Here is a 12,847-nt window from a genome sequence, read left to right on the forward strand (position 1 = left end):
GCAGCAACTATTGGGGTCTAATTTCTCCTGTTACCCTTGTGAAAATAAAAAATTGCTTGCTGAAACATAATTTTTGAGGAAAGAAAAATGATTTTTTATTTTCACGGCTCTGCGTTATAAACTTCTGTGAAGCACTTGGGGGTTTAAAGTGGTCACCGCACATCTAGATTAGTTCCATGGGAGGTCTAGTTTCCAAAATGGGGTCACATGTGGGGGAGCTCCAATGTTTAGGCACACAGGGGCTCTCCAAACACGACATGGTGTCCGCTAACGATTGGAGCTAATTTTTCATTCAAAAAGTCAAATGGCGCTCCTTCCCTTCCAAGCCCTGCTGTGTGTCCAAACAGTGGTTTACCCCCACATGTGAGGTATCAGTGTACTCAGGAGAAATTGCCCAACACATTTTAGGATCCATTTTATCCTGTTGCCCATGTAAAAATGAAAAAATTGAGGCTAAAAGAAATTTTTTTGTGAAAAAAAAGTACTTTTTCATTTTTACGGATCAATTTGTGAATCACCTGGGGGTTCAAAGTGCTCACTATGCATCTATATAAGCTCCTTGGGGGGTCTAGTTTCCAAAATGGGGTGACTTGAGGGGGAGCTCCAATGTTTAGCCACACAGGGGCTCTCCAAACGCGACATGGTGTCCGCTAAAGATTGGAGCCAATTTTTCATTGAAAAAGTCAAATGGCGCTCCTTCCCTTCCAAGCCCTGTTGTGCGCCCAAACAGTGGTTCCCCCCCATATGGGGTATCGGCGTACTCAGGACATATTGTACAATAACTTTTGGATTCCAGTTTCTCTTTTTACCCTTGGGAAAATAAAAAAATTGTTGCTAAAAGATAATTTTTGTGACTAAAAAGTTAAATGTTCATTTTTTCCTTCCATGTTACTTCTGCTGCTGTGAAGCACCTGAAGGGTTAATAAACTTTTTGAATGTGGTTTTGAGTACCTTGAGGGGTGCAGCTTTTAGAATGGTGTCACTTTTGGGTATTTTCAGCCATATAGACCCCTCAAACTGACTTCAAATGTGAAGTGGTCCCTAAAAAAAATGGTTTTGTAAATTTCGTTGAGAAATCGCTGGTCAAATTTTAACCCTTATAACTTCCTAGCAAAAAAAATTTTGTTTACAAAATTGTGCTGATGTAAAGTAGACATGTGGGTAATGTTATTTATTAACTATTTTGTGTCACATAACTCTCTCGTTTAACAGAATAAAAATTCAAAATTTGAAAATTGCGAAATTTTCAAATTTTTCGATAAATTTCCATTTTTTTACAAATAAATGCAAAAATTATCGACCTAAATTTACCACTAACATGAAGCCCAATATGTCACAAAAAACAGTCTCAGAACCGCTAGGATCCGTTGAAGCGTTCCTGAGTTATTACCTCATAACCAGGGACACTGGTCAGAATTGCAAAAAATGGCCAGGTCATTAAGGTCAAAATAGGCTGGGTCATGAAGGGGTTAAATGCAGTCCCAAACTTGCAAGGAACCTACACCATGCCTTAATGTTTCCTTTAGATACGTTTTATTGTACTGATCTTTATTTAGCTTTTCAGGGTAGAAACTGCCTTCTGTTACAGCCAAATATTTCAGTCCAGAGCACCTGCTGTCATTTTTCTTCACCCAGTTCCTATGTTTTCGTCAATAGTTGAATCACTTGGTCTTATTTCCATTTCAAAGGTACAGTTTTGGCTGCATTTTTTTCCATAAAGACCACTTTTGGACTCCCTCCTCCGAACAGTAGCTGATGCTGTGTTAGACATCTTCCAAAATGAAATAAAAGTAATCATAATATGTCCTTCATCTGCTGCTTTGTTTCCTTGGCCAACCAATGCATTTACTATCCTCAACGCTGCCCATTTCTTGTTCTCAATGCTGAGAAATACAGGCAGAGCCTTAGGCTGGGTTCACATTACGTTACAGGTGTCCGTAGCAACGTAGTCCGTTAACGCTGCCATTTAGTCCAATGTCGGACGCATCGCTAGCGCACGCCCATTGTGGACATGCGCTAGCGATGTGCCGTCATTAAGTGATGGACCCTGGGACGTGGGCTGCAGCGTTTCACTGCTAGTGCAGATAGAGCGTCTGCTAGCTCTGTCTGCGCTAGCGCAATGACACATCAGCACTTGCGTTAACAGCAGCCCGTTAACGCATGTGTTGAATGTGCTGCTGTTAACGCAATGTGAACCTGGCCTTAGCCATCAAGAAGTACCATAAGGGAGGCGTCTGATTGACTCTAAATTTATCATGGAGCAGAACAATGACCCCAAACATACAGCCAATGTCATTGAGAACTGTCTTCAGCATGAAGAAAAACAGAGTCCTGGAAATGATGACATGGCTCCAACAGTTATCTGGTCTCAGTATCATCCAGTCTATGTGTAATTACATGAAGAGATAGAAGGACTTGGGCAATATACACCCACAAAAGTCTTTTGATCAGCTCTCCAAGATGTTTTTGACAAACTTTCTTGCCAAGTCCCTATAAAAACTGAGTAAGTGTACGTAGAAGAATTTTTGAACTATTTATTAATTCTATTTATGAATGCATTCTTACTTTGAATCATTTTTTTCACACCTGCCTAAAACTTTTGCACAGTGCTGTTAGGTTGCATCACTTTGACATTTCTGAGGCTGTGTTTGCATTGAAGAGCTTGAAATTGGTAGGATACAGTACTTGGATCACAATGTTTGAGGGCAATTTGAGTAAACATGATTGGCAGCAAATTTATTTGCTGCTATTCGAATTTTTAAAAACATTTTCCTGGAGCTGGCAAATTACAGTTTTTAAATATTCGCTCATCTGCAGTTTACACTTCTATATTAGCATTTTGTCTACAGAAAATGAGAAATGCAAAACCAATATTAGACAATTTTTTTGGTCTATGCGGGATACCAGACATTATCAATGTACCATAAGAGGAGTTTAATACATAAAACATAACTCAAAAAATTATACATTTTATATGAGGTGAAAAAAAATGTTATACAGAATTAGGACTCAACCTGCAAAAACATTATGCAAATGGTTGTCTTTTCTTTTTTGTACTGCAGGTTTGTGCAGCCTAAATTCAGATCTTCATTTTCAGGCAAGATGAGTATGTTGTGCTCTTACTGAAATATTCTAGCATTATAGGAGCTGTGATGAGTTACCCAAACGGTAATCCTATTGACGCTTTGTTCACAACCTATAAACCCCCAGCTTGTGAACCAGTGACTTCACAGCCATAGCACATATTATATTAGTGGAGATCAAAACTAATAGCTTTGTTAGTGGTACTTTACTCACTAAAGAATACATATATTCTGCTCCATGTCTAGGGATAAGTCTGGTTCTGTACATCTTATCATAAACACCCTGAAAAGTCTATGTCTTCCAGACATATTCATAGAGGATGATTGATTCATTCCACTAAGTCAAAGATGCTACTTCAGCAACATTCGACTATGTCTATGTGAGGAAATGTAAGAGCAGAGGCTATAGGAAACTCCTGAAGACTGGGCTAAGGGCTCCGCATCATTAGTCGGGGACAGCTGATGTCTGCTTTTGGATCAGCCCTGTGACTGTCCTCTGTATTCTAAATGCTACCATTGCTGTTTCAAAAGGAGCGTAAATGCAGAAGATGGAGCAAGATAATTATGACACTTCCATCCACTGGTGGGTATTCAGGCTGGGATGACCTCCACAATTTCTGTATGTCTCCAACTCTGCTTAGATGGTGTGGCATTCAAAAATGCATGACATGTTAGACAGAGGTGTCCTCTTCACTCATCAAGCATCTGGCCAGTCTAGTGAGTTGTTTGGTGACAGATACCTTTTTAGATGGCAGTAGCCAATTTTTAATATGAAAATTAATTATCAATGTGACAGTCCTGATCTTGGAACTAGTGTGGGATGGCTTTTATGCTTTTGTGAGCAAAAACATTGTTTATATGTATGTTATTTATATCCACTATTGCTTTTTACTTACTTACATTAGGGTATATGTCTATTTTGTTTCTATCTTAGGTTTTGTCTATTAAAAAAACCTTTAGAAAATTACCCCAAGAGGTTTAATATTTAATTGCATAATTCTAATCTTTTGTTCTCCATTCTAATTGGTCACTATGAACCCTAGCATAACATGGCCCATATTACTAGACAGGAGATGACTTTTGGAGTTTTTATTTAAATACGTAATACAATTTGCCACTTAATGTACATACTTTGTATTCTGAATTTTGAAATTGGAATTTACATGCAGGAACAAAATTGTGGCATTAATAAAATGCTTGAATGCTCCTTACTAAAACTGAGAAATTCCTACTGCTTTTTTCGAGTAACGAGTATAATGGGAGTCAATGGGATATTCATATTTTCAGAAGATCATACAAGGCGGTCTGGGGGCAGTAAAAACGTTGAAATGGATGGAAAAAGTGCTGAATGGAAGAAGAACAGCATGGGGAAGACCCCTGGAAGCATCTCTGACTCCCAGATTGCTGCTGAGAGCAATGGTGTCATACTTTTACTCCACGTTAAAGACTGACCATAAAACATTCAAAATCAACAAGAAATTGAAAATATTTAACAGGAAAAAAGTTAAGGAACATTCTTTCCGGTATAATGATTACTGGTATATAAGGCTAGATTTAAAAAAGGATTTAAAAAAGGAAAAATTTAAGTAAACCAAAATAGAATTATTTATTAAAATATTTATTCATTTGTATTACATTTTTATTAATTTTTGTATTAAAAAAATTGGAAATTTCAGCGTAATTCAAGAAGGAAGCAAGAACTGCCAAAAAATAGATGGATGAGAGACACAGATACTCCTTGTATTAAGCATAAAGGAGGGCTTATACAAATTATGCTCAAATTGACAGGGAGTGGTACTCCTACACTGATAAAGGCTTTGCTCCTTTGATAAAGGAAGGTAATCCATTGACACTTGAAGGCAACATCTTGCAGGCCTCATTAAAATATTTTGACAGTCTAAATGATGTACTGTTACACTAAGGCCATGTGCACACGTTCAGGATTGTTAGCGTTTTTTTCGCGTTTTTTCGCTATAAAAACGTGATAAAAACGCGAAAAAAAACGCTTACATAAGCCTCCTATTATTTACAGGGTATTCCGCATTTTTTGTGCAAATGTTGCGATTTTTTCCGCGAAAAAATCGCATAGCGGAAAAAAAAGCAACATGTTCATTAAAAATGCGGAATTGCAGGGATTCCGCACACCTAGGGGTCCATTGATCTGCTTACTTCCCGCACGGGGCTGTGCACACCATGCGGGAAGTAAGCAGATTATATGCGGTTGGTACCCAGGGTGGAGGAGAGGAGACTCTCCTCCACGCACTGGGCACCATATAAGTGGTCAAAAAATAAGAAATAAAATAATAAACAGTCCTATACTCACCCTCGATGTATTCCCGCCTCCTCGCACGCTGCCGTTCGGTTCCTGTAGCTGGTGTGCGCTGAAGGACCTCGCCGAATGACGTCACTGTCCTGTGATTGGTCGTGAGCGGTCATGTGACCGCTCACGTGACCGTGACGTCACGGGAGGTCCTGTGCGCACAGACCAGCTAGAAGAGGAGCCGGACGCCGGTGAGGAGATGTCTGGGTGAGTATAAGCATTTTTTTATTTTTTTAATTATTTTTAAACATTCTATCTTTTACTATAGATGCTGCATAAGCTGCATCTATAGTAAAAAGTTGGTCACACTTGTCAAACGCTATGTTTGACAAGTGTGACCAACCTGTCAGTCAGTTTTCCAAGCGATGCTACAGATCGCTTGGAAAACTTTAGCATTCTGCAAGCTAATTACGCTTGCAGAATGCTAAAAAAACGCGAAAAAAACGGAAAAAAAACGCAAAAAAAAAATGCGGATTTCTTGCAGAAAATTTCCGGTTTTCTTCAGGAATTTTCTGCAAGAAATCCGCAACGTGTGCACATACCCTAATAAAGGCTTTGCACAAAGTCCAAAACCAGGAACAATTTATAAGTAGGGTCATCCAGTCATCCACAGACCATTTAAGGCAACAACCAGGCCTCATTCAAATACTGAAGATTAAAAACACTTTTTGTGCTGCTGTCATCTGGTGGTGTGGAAAAGTCTGGGCTAATCCAGGCTTTTTTCATTTTTTTCAGAGTGAGCATGTTAGCCCTTTCTGTTGACAGGTGCAAGTACCTGTCTGTTATAACCTCCCCAACCACACTAAAAAACATGCTCAGACGAGACACTAGCGGTAGGGCAGCACAACACCTCCATGACATAGAGGGACAGCTCATGCCAAGTGTCCAGTTTTGAGACCCAATAGCTCAAGGTCACAGAGGAATTAGGTAGTATGCCAGGTGTTGCTTGACCACCTTTAATAAGTATTCCCTCCTTGTCAAAAATGCCATGTCATCAGGGCCTGGATGCTGTGAGGGTGTCATAAAATTGGCGCAGGTCTTTGACAATGTACCCCTGCCTTTGCTGTACCTGGTGTGTGTTTAACTTACCTCACCTCCTTGGTTGGACAAGAAAGCTTGCCCCTATCACTGAAGTCTGAATTTTTTTCATCATATTTTCATCAATAGCCTTCTGGTATTGCACCATTTTAGTGGACCTCTCTGCCTCAGGGAGGAGAGATGCAAAGTTCTCCTTGTTGCATGGGTCTAGCAGGGTGAACAACCAGTACTATTTCTTGGCCAAGATAAATGTAAAGCAAGGGTCATGGGAAAGGCAGCAATACATATGATGTTCCAAGGTCCCTATAGCCAACACTTCCCTGTCTCCACTATGATGACTACTTTCCATCTCCTCCTTCTCCTCCATCTTTTACTCCTCATTCCCCTTCTCAGCCCATCCACATAGGAGAAATGGGATGAAACTTGTGTGGGTACTAGCCTCCGTTGTGCTATCAGCCAGCTCCTGTTCCTTCTCCTCTTTCTCAGCCACCATCTCCTCATTGTTACCCAATCCTCACTGAGCAGATGAGATGAGGCCTGGGCTGGGTAGTTTTTTCTGACTTTCTCCATCTACACCTGGTCCGCATGCAAAGCTTCATGTTTAATTGTTAGCAATGATTGTTTAAGTAGGTACAAAAGTGGAAAAGTTGCGCTGATGATAGCATCATCACCACTCACCATCTTTTGTGGAGTGCCCAAAGTCTTGGAGAACCACACAAATGTCTGACATCCATGCCCACTCTTCAGTTGTTATGTGCGGAGGCTAACCAGAATACCGATGGGCGTGTTGGAGCCGTATTCTACAACTGGTGTCTGCTGCTCGCAAAGCTTTGCCAGTATGTGCAGTGTGCAGTTCCAGCGCCTGGTTACATCGCACACTAGTCAGTGAGTTGGCACTTGCATGTGCTGCTGCAGCACTCCCAGAGTGGCGGAAGCTATAGCTAACTTGCGGAAATGGGCGCTAATGTAGCGTATCTTGACCAGAAGTTCTGGCAAATCTGGACTACCAAGTTGAGCACTTGGACCAAGCATGGTACGTGGGTGAGCTTGCCAAGCTTCACAGACACCACCAGGTTACGACCATTATCACAAATGACCATGCCTGGTTGTAGGTTCAGCGGCAAGAGCCACAGATCTTTCTGGTATGTAATTCCTTTCAATAACTCTGTGGCGGTAGGTAGTTTATCTCCATGACAAATTAGCTTCAGCAGAGCCTGTTGCTGCTTCACTGAGGTAGTCTAATAGAGATTCCAACTTCCGGCTGATTTGGACAACATGCTCTGAGATAGTACATCGGAGATGGAGGATGAGCAGGAGGTGGAGGAGGAACTGGTGTAGGAGGTGTAGGAAACCCTGAAAGAAGTAGGACCAGCAATCCTCGGCGTCAGTAACACATGTGCCATACCAGAGTGGGACTCTGCCCCAGTCTCCACAATGTTCAAACCTTGTGCCATCAGGGAAATGTAGTGTCCCTGGTTACAAGCATTTCTTCACATGTCGGTCATTAAGTGGACAATCCCAGTAACCATGATGGTAAGGGAACGGGTGATTTTCCTGGACACATGCTGGTACAAGGCAGGAATGCCCCTTCAAGAGAAATAGTGGTGGCTTGGGACCAAGTATCAAGGGGCCAAATTTGTACACCTGTAGCAGGACAATTTTTCTTTTTTATTTCAAACCAACAAAATTTCACACAAACCAAGGTCTACAGTATATATGACAGTAGTCAAGTTTTGGAACTATGAACTGTAAAAGGCCATTGTTTTTTAATAATTTTAAACCACCATAATTTTACACAAAGCACATTAAATGGTATGGATTTTTGCACACATTGCAAATTTGGTGCTTTTTTAGTGCATTGTTGCCATGCAGATTTCCTAGCAACACCTGAAGCAATCCTGATTCCAGCAAAGTGAAAGAGAAACCTGAAGTGTCCTGCACACGTTGCTTATTTGTGACTTGCAGATTTTGTGCAGAAAATAATCTGCAGCATGTCGATTCTCTGTCCATTCTTGCCAGCATTTTTGATCATTGACTTCACTCAAATCAGTTAAAAGCACAGGGAAAAATGCAGCAAAAACATGCATTTTTTGCCGCTGCATTTTTTCTGCAAGAGATGCAGAAATGGTGCAGTAATTCCTGCATCCATTTACTCAACGTGTGTAAATAGCCTTAGTATGTTTAGTTGAATCCAGAATTTTTTTTTAACTTTTTTTATGAGTTTTATATACCACTGTAATGTAACACAAGGCCTATGGATGACAAATTCAATGCAGAATTTGTTTTTACGTAAATAATTTGAAAGTGTAGTTGATGTACTTGAAAAAAATTATAAACATAGTAATGCAGTCATCTGTAGACCCTTGAAGGCAGCAACTTGCTGGCCTCATTCAAATATTTTGAAAGTGTAGTTGATGTATGTCTACACTCATAAAGGCTTTGCACTTTGTGCAAAGCCAGGAAAAAATTATAAGTGAGGTCATCCATACACCCTTAAAGGCACCAACTGGAGTGCCTCATAAAAATGTAAGAAAGTATAGTTTCTCTTCTACATTCATAAAGGTTTTGCACACAGTGCAAATCCAGGAAAAAAAATAAGGAGAGCTGTCCAGTCATCCATAGACCCTTGAAGGCAGCAACTGGTGGGCCTCATTAAAATATTTTGAAAGTGTAGTTGCTGTACTCCTACACTCATAAAAGATTTACACAAAATACAAAGACAATACAAAATTATGAGCAGGGTAATGCAGTAATCCTATTTAGGTGTCCGCTTCTTCTTCCTCCTAGGAACACTGGGGTGATTGCATCCACCTGCTTCCTGGAGCCAGATTCCCAGGTGTCTGTGCTGTTAGTGACCCAGCTTTGGGTAGTGCCGGAGCTCCTAACATGTAGAAATGGATGAAAGCCCCTGTGTCACCTGCACAGTCGGCTGCTCCCTGATAGGACTGTCCTTGGGGTTCCCCACCTCCTATCTCTCAGGGGTAATAGACCCATCTCAAGCCGCCTCGATGAGCATTTCCCAGGCCTGTTCATTTCACAAGAAGGATTCATCCTACTCCCTTTTCTGGTCACACCAACCACATACCAGGGATGGCGCCTCTCCATTTTGAGAAACATGACCCTGGTTCCAGCCATCAGCTCTTGCAACTTTTGAGGCAAATGTTCCATCTCTACTAACAGCTGATTGAATAAGATGTGATGACGCGTCCAAAGCTCTCCTCCAGACCCCCATCTCTGCTGCCAATCTTATGTAACAATCTCCCCCGTATGCCAACTCTCGGTACCTTGTGGCTAGCAGGCCTGCTAGCATGTCTCCAGCCCTGGTTCTGGCTCATCTCTGTCTCTCTTCCAACCAGTCTAGGCCCTGCTGTCTGCTCTCTAGTTACTGGATCCTGGCTCTCCCATCTGCAGTCCGCAAGAACACCAGCAGTGAAGGTTGTGGCCTGAGTTCGCTTGGTGGTTCCAGTAAAGCATCCAGTCCTGGACTACAGGCTCCTACCACCTTCACTGTCGCACCAGCTTTGGTCTGACTCTGATATTCCTCTGGTCGCTCCCTTGGGAGTCTTGCGTGAGCCTACCGTCTCTGTCGGCTTTTCACCTACTAAGCACATAATCCTCTATGGATGACTCAGTGAATACAGAAAACCTTTTGAACACTTTTTTGGAGTGTTATATACCACCGAAATGTACCACAAAGCAAGTAATACTCTATAGATGACTAATTGAATCTATAAAATTTTTGGAACACTTTTTTGGAGTGTTATATACCTCTGAAATTTAGTAATGAAATGTAATACTTTATGGATGACAACCTAGTCAATTTTTTCAGCTCTCCAAAAAAGAATGTGGTCATGTGCAGCAGATTTATATTTATCAATAGACTGCAAAGCCATAAGCCCTGCCTAGACACTGTATTCTGCCACTCTCCCTTCCCCTGCAGCTGTACCTAGGCTAAATGCAGAATGTTTCGCATAGAAACAAGAAAAGAACATCATGAGCCCTTAGAAGGACTGTTTGCATAATGGTTAAGATTCAGCACCAGTATCAACACTACAGGATTCTGATGGACAAGCACTATCTCCCTCCAATAAAAATTGTCTCTGAGCTGTGCAATGGCATTAGTGTGCCAAATGTGGCGGCGCCTGTTCTTTTATAACCTTTGATGAAGTAATGCCAATTACAGTAATGACACGACCAAGATGGCTAGAGCATTACAGGGACTCACAGGCAATCCCCACATGTTTATTGGTTGTACAACAGGTGCCAAATAGGCGGGGCGGAGATTCGAGCTTCAAATCCGAACATTGGTTAATGCTCGCCGAGTGCTGAGCATATCCGAGCACCCAGATGCTTGAGTAATATGCGAGTATCACTGAGCACGTTCGCTCATTTCTAGACATTAGACTTGATGCATTTTTTAATAAAAGTTTAGAAACCTGTGAAATACCCATAATTGTACTTCAGTAACTATAGCATCTGACTAAAAAAAATCTAATAACATTGAAGCAGCAAACTTTGTAAAAAAAAAAACTAAATATTTTGGCCATGACTCTAAACTTAGACTAGACAGTCTTAAACTTAGACAGGTTTATCAAACAATATGAACCACTGATACATTTGGATCATGTTAAGGCTGTCTGCTCTAAATTTGCACTAAGAATTAGAAAGCTTTCATAAATTTTCCCCACTGTGTATCTAGCTTTTTTGCATGCAGATTCTTCACGACACGCCTAGATCACATGTATAAGCTTAGAAGTTTCACATCACCTTCCTAGTATGGTTCTTAGGTCTCATCTATTAAACATTGTATAAAAATTGATTTCTACACAGAATTAAAAAGGAAATAATGTTTAATAAAATATTTCAAGCTCCTGCGGTGCATAAAAATGAATTCTATTGATTACATTGGAACTGCTATAAGCTTAGATAATAGGGAAATAATTAGTATTATATGTACACACCCACTGCACATGGTGGGACCAGATTGCAACTGGCAGGGGATGTAAATATAGCTATTTTTCAGGTTAGGAATGATTAGAAAGTGAAATCCTATGTGGTGCTCACAGCCTGCCCGTTGCAATCAGTCCTAAGACTCATGAGGGTCTGATTGTAGGGCTTGGCTCATTTGCATTGATGAGGATGAGGCAGCTGCTGAAGCATACAGACCTGCACCTGACACAATCACTAAACTCTGGATTAGCACAGGGAATCCAAAGGACTCTGTGCTGTGTAGCAGGAAGTTCATCCATTTATTAGGCTCACTCATGCAAAATGACCCAAATTTCCTATCAACCCAATTATATATGCAAAGATGCATATCAATTAAAATAAGATTCATCATTTTCCATATGAGTGATACCGTGAGCTCCTTTCTATATATTAATCATTGCTTGCGTTCAGTGCTCACTTCCATTAATTTTACACCTAATATTTTACAGTATATGAATTGACCTTACATTGGTGTTCTGCAATTGTGACATTCTGTTTTTTGTAAACTTCTAGTCCAAGCATGTTGTAGGGCAATCTACATCTTTCTTGGTATGCTGACACTTTCACAACAGCTAAAAAATTAAGATGTGACACCATTGATGTACTGACTGTACTATGCATGCAGTAAGGTAAATCTGGCACATTTCCAGACTATATAGTATAAATACCAAAAGAACACCTTCACACTTAGACCAAAAAATAATAAAAATATGTAAATTTTATTGAAACAGACATAAAAAAGCATAAAAGGGCAGTAACCACCAGTGCAGCAGCAACAGTGGGACACACACAGGAACAACCTCAATGTAAAGATATATACAGCAGTAACATGAAGACAGTATAAGAATGATATCTAGCTCAATACTACATAAATACAGATAAAGTGCAAAGAAATGCGTGTGGAGCATATAACAGAACAAAGTAAATATTAAGCTAGATCATAACATGTAAATGTCTATACAAATGTCCACAGCGCACCCATAGAAGAGAGTGAAGTCAGCTAAACAGACTAGCACAAAACATGTAAATACTGCATAGGTATTAAATATAAGTATAGTTACCAGGAGGAAGAACCCGGGGACCCACCACACCCGACGCGCGTTTCGCACTGAAATGCTTCGTCCAGGGGTGGTTGGGTACTGGCCAGATAGGGGTTATATATTGGTCATGACCAATGGCAGAAAAGAGGCCATCAGGAAGAAATACCAGCACCTGAGATGAAGTACTATGATAGGACAACGCACCGTGCATGTGTAAAGGCACCAAAACAGAAAGCCAAAACCGGAAGTGAAAACAATGGCTTTGCTGAGTTCACAGCGCAAGCGTACAGTAGAGAAGCAACCATTGCTACAACAGTGCATTTCTTTGCACTTTATCTGTATTTATGTAGTATTGAGCTAGATATCATTCTTATATT

Source organism: Ranitomeya variabilis, chromosome 1 (genome assembly GCF_051348905.1).
Source record: "Ranitomeya variabilis isolate aRanVar5 chromosome 1, aRanVar5.hap1, whole genome shotgun sequence".
Lineage (NCBI taxonomy): Eukaryota > Metazoa > Chordata > Amphibia > Anura > Dendrobatidae > Ranitomeya > Ranitomeya variabilis.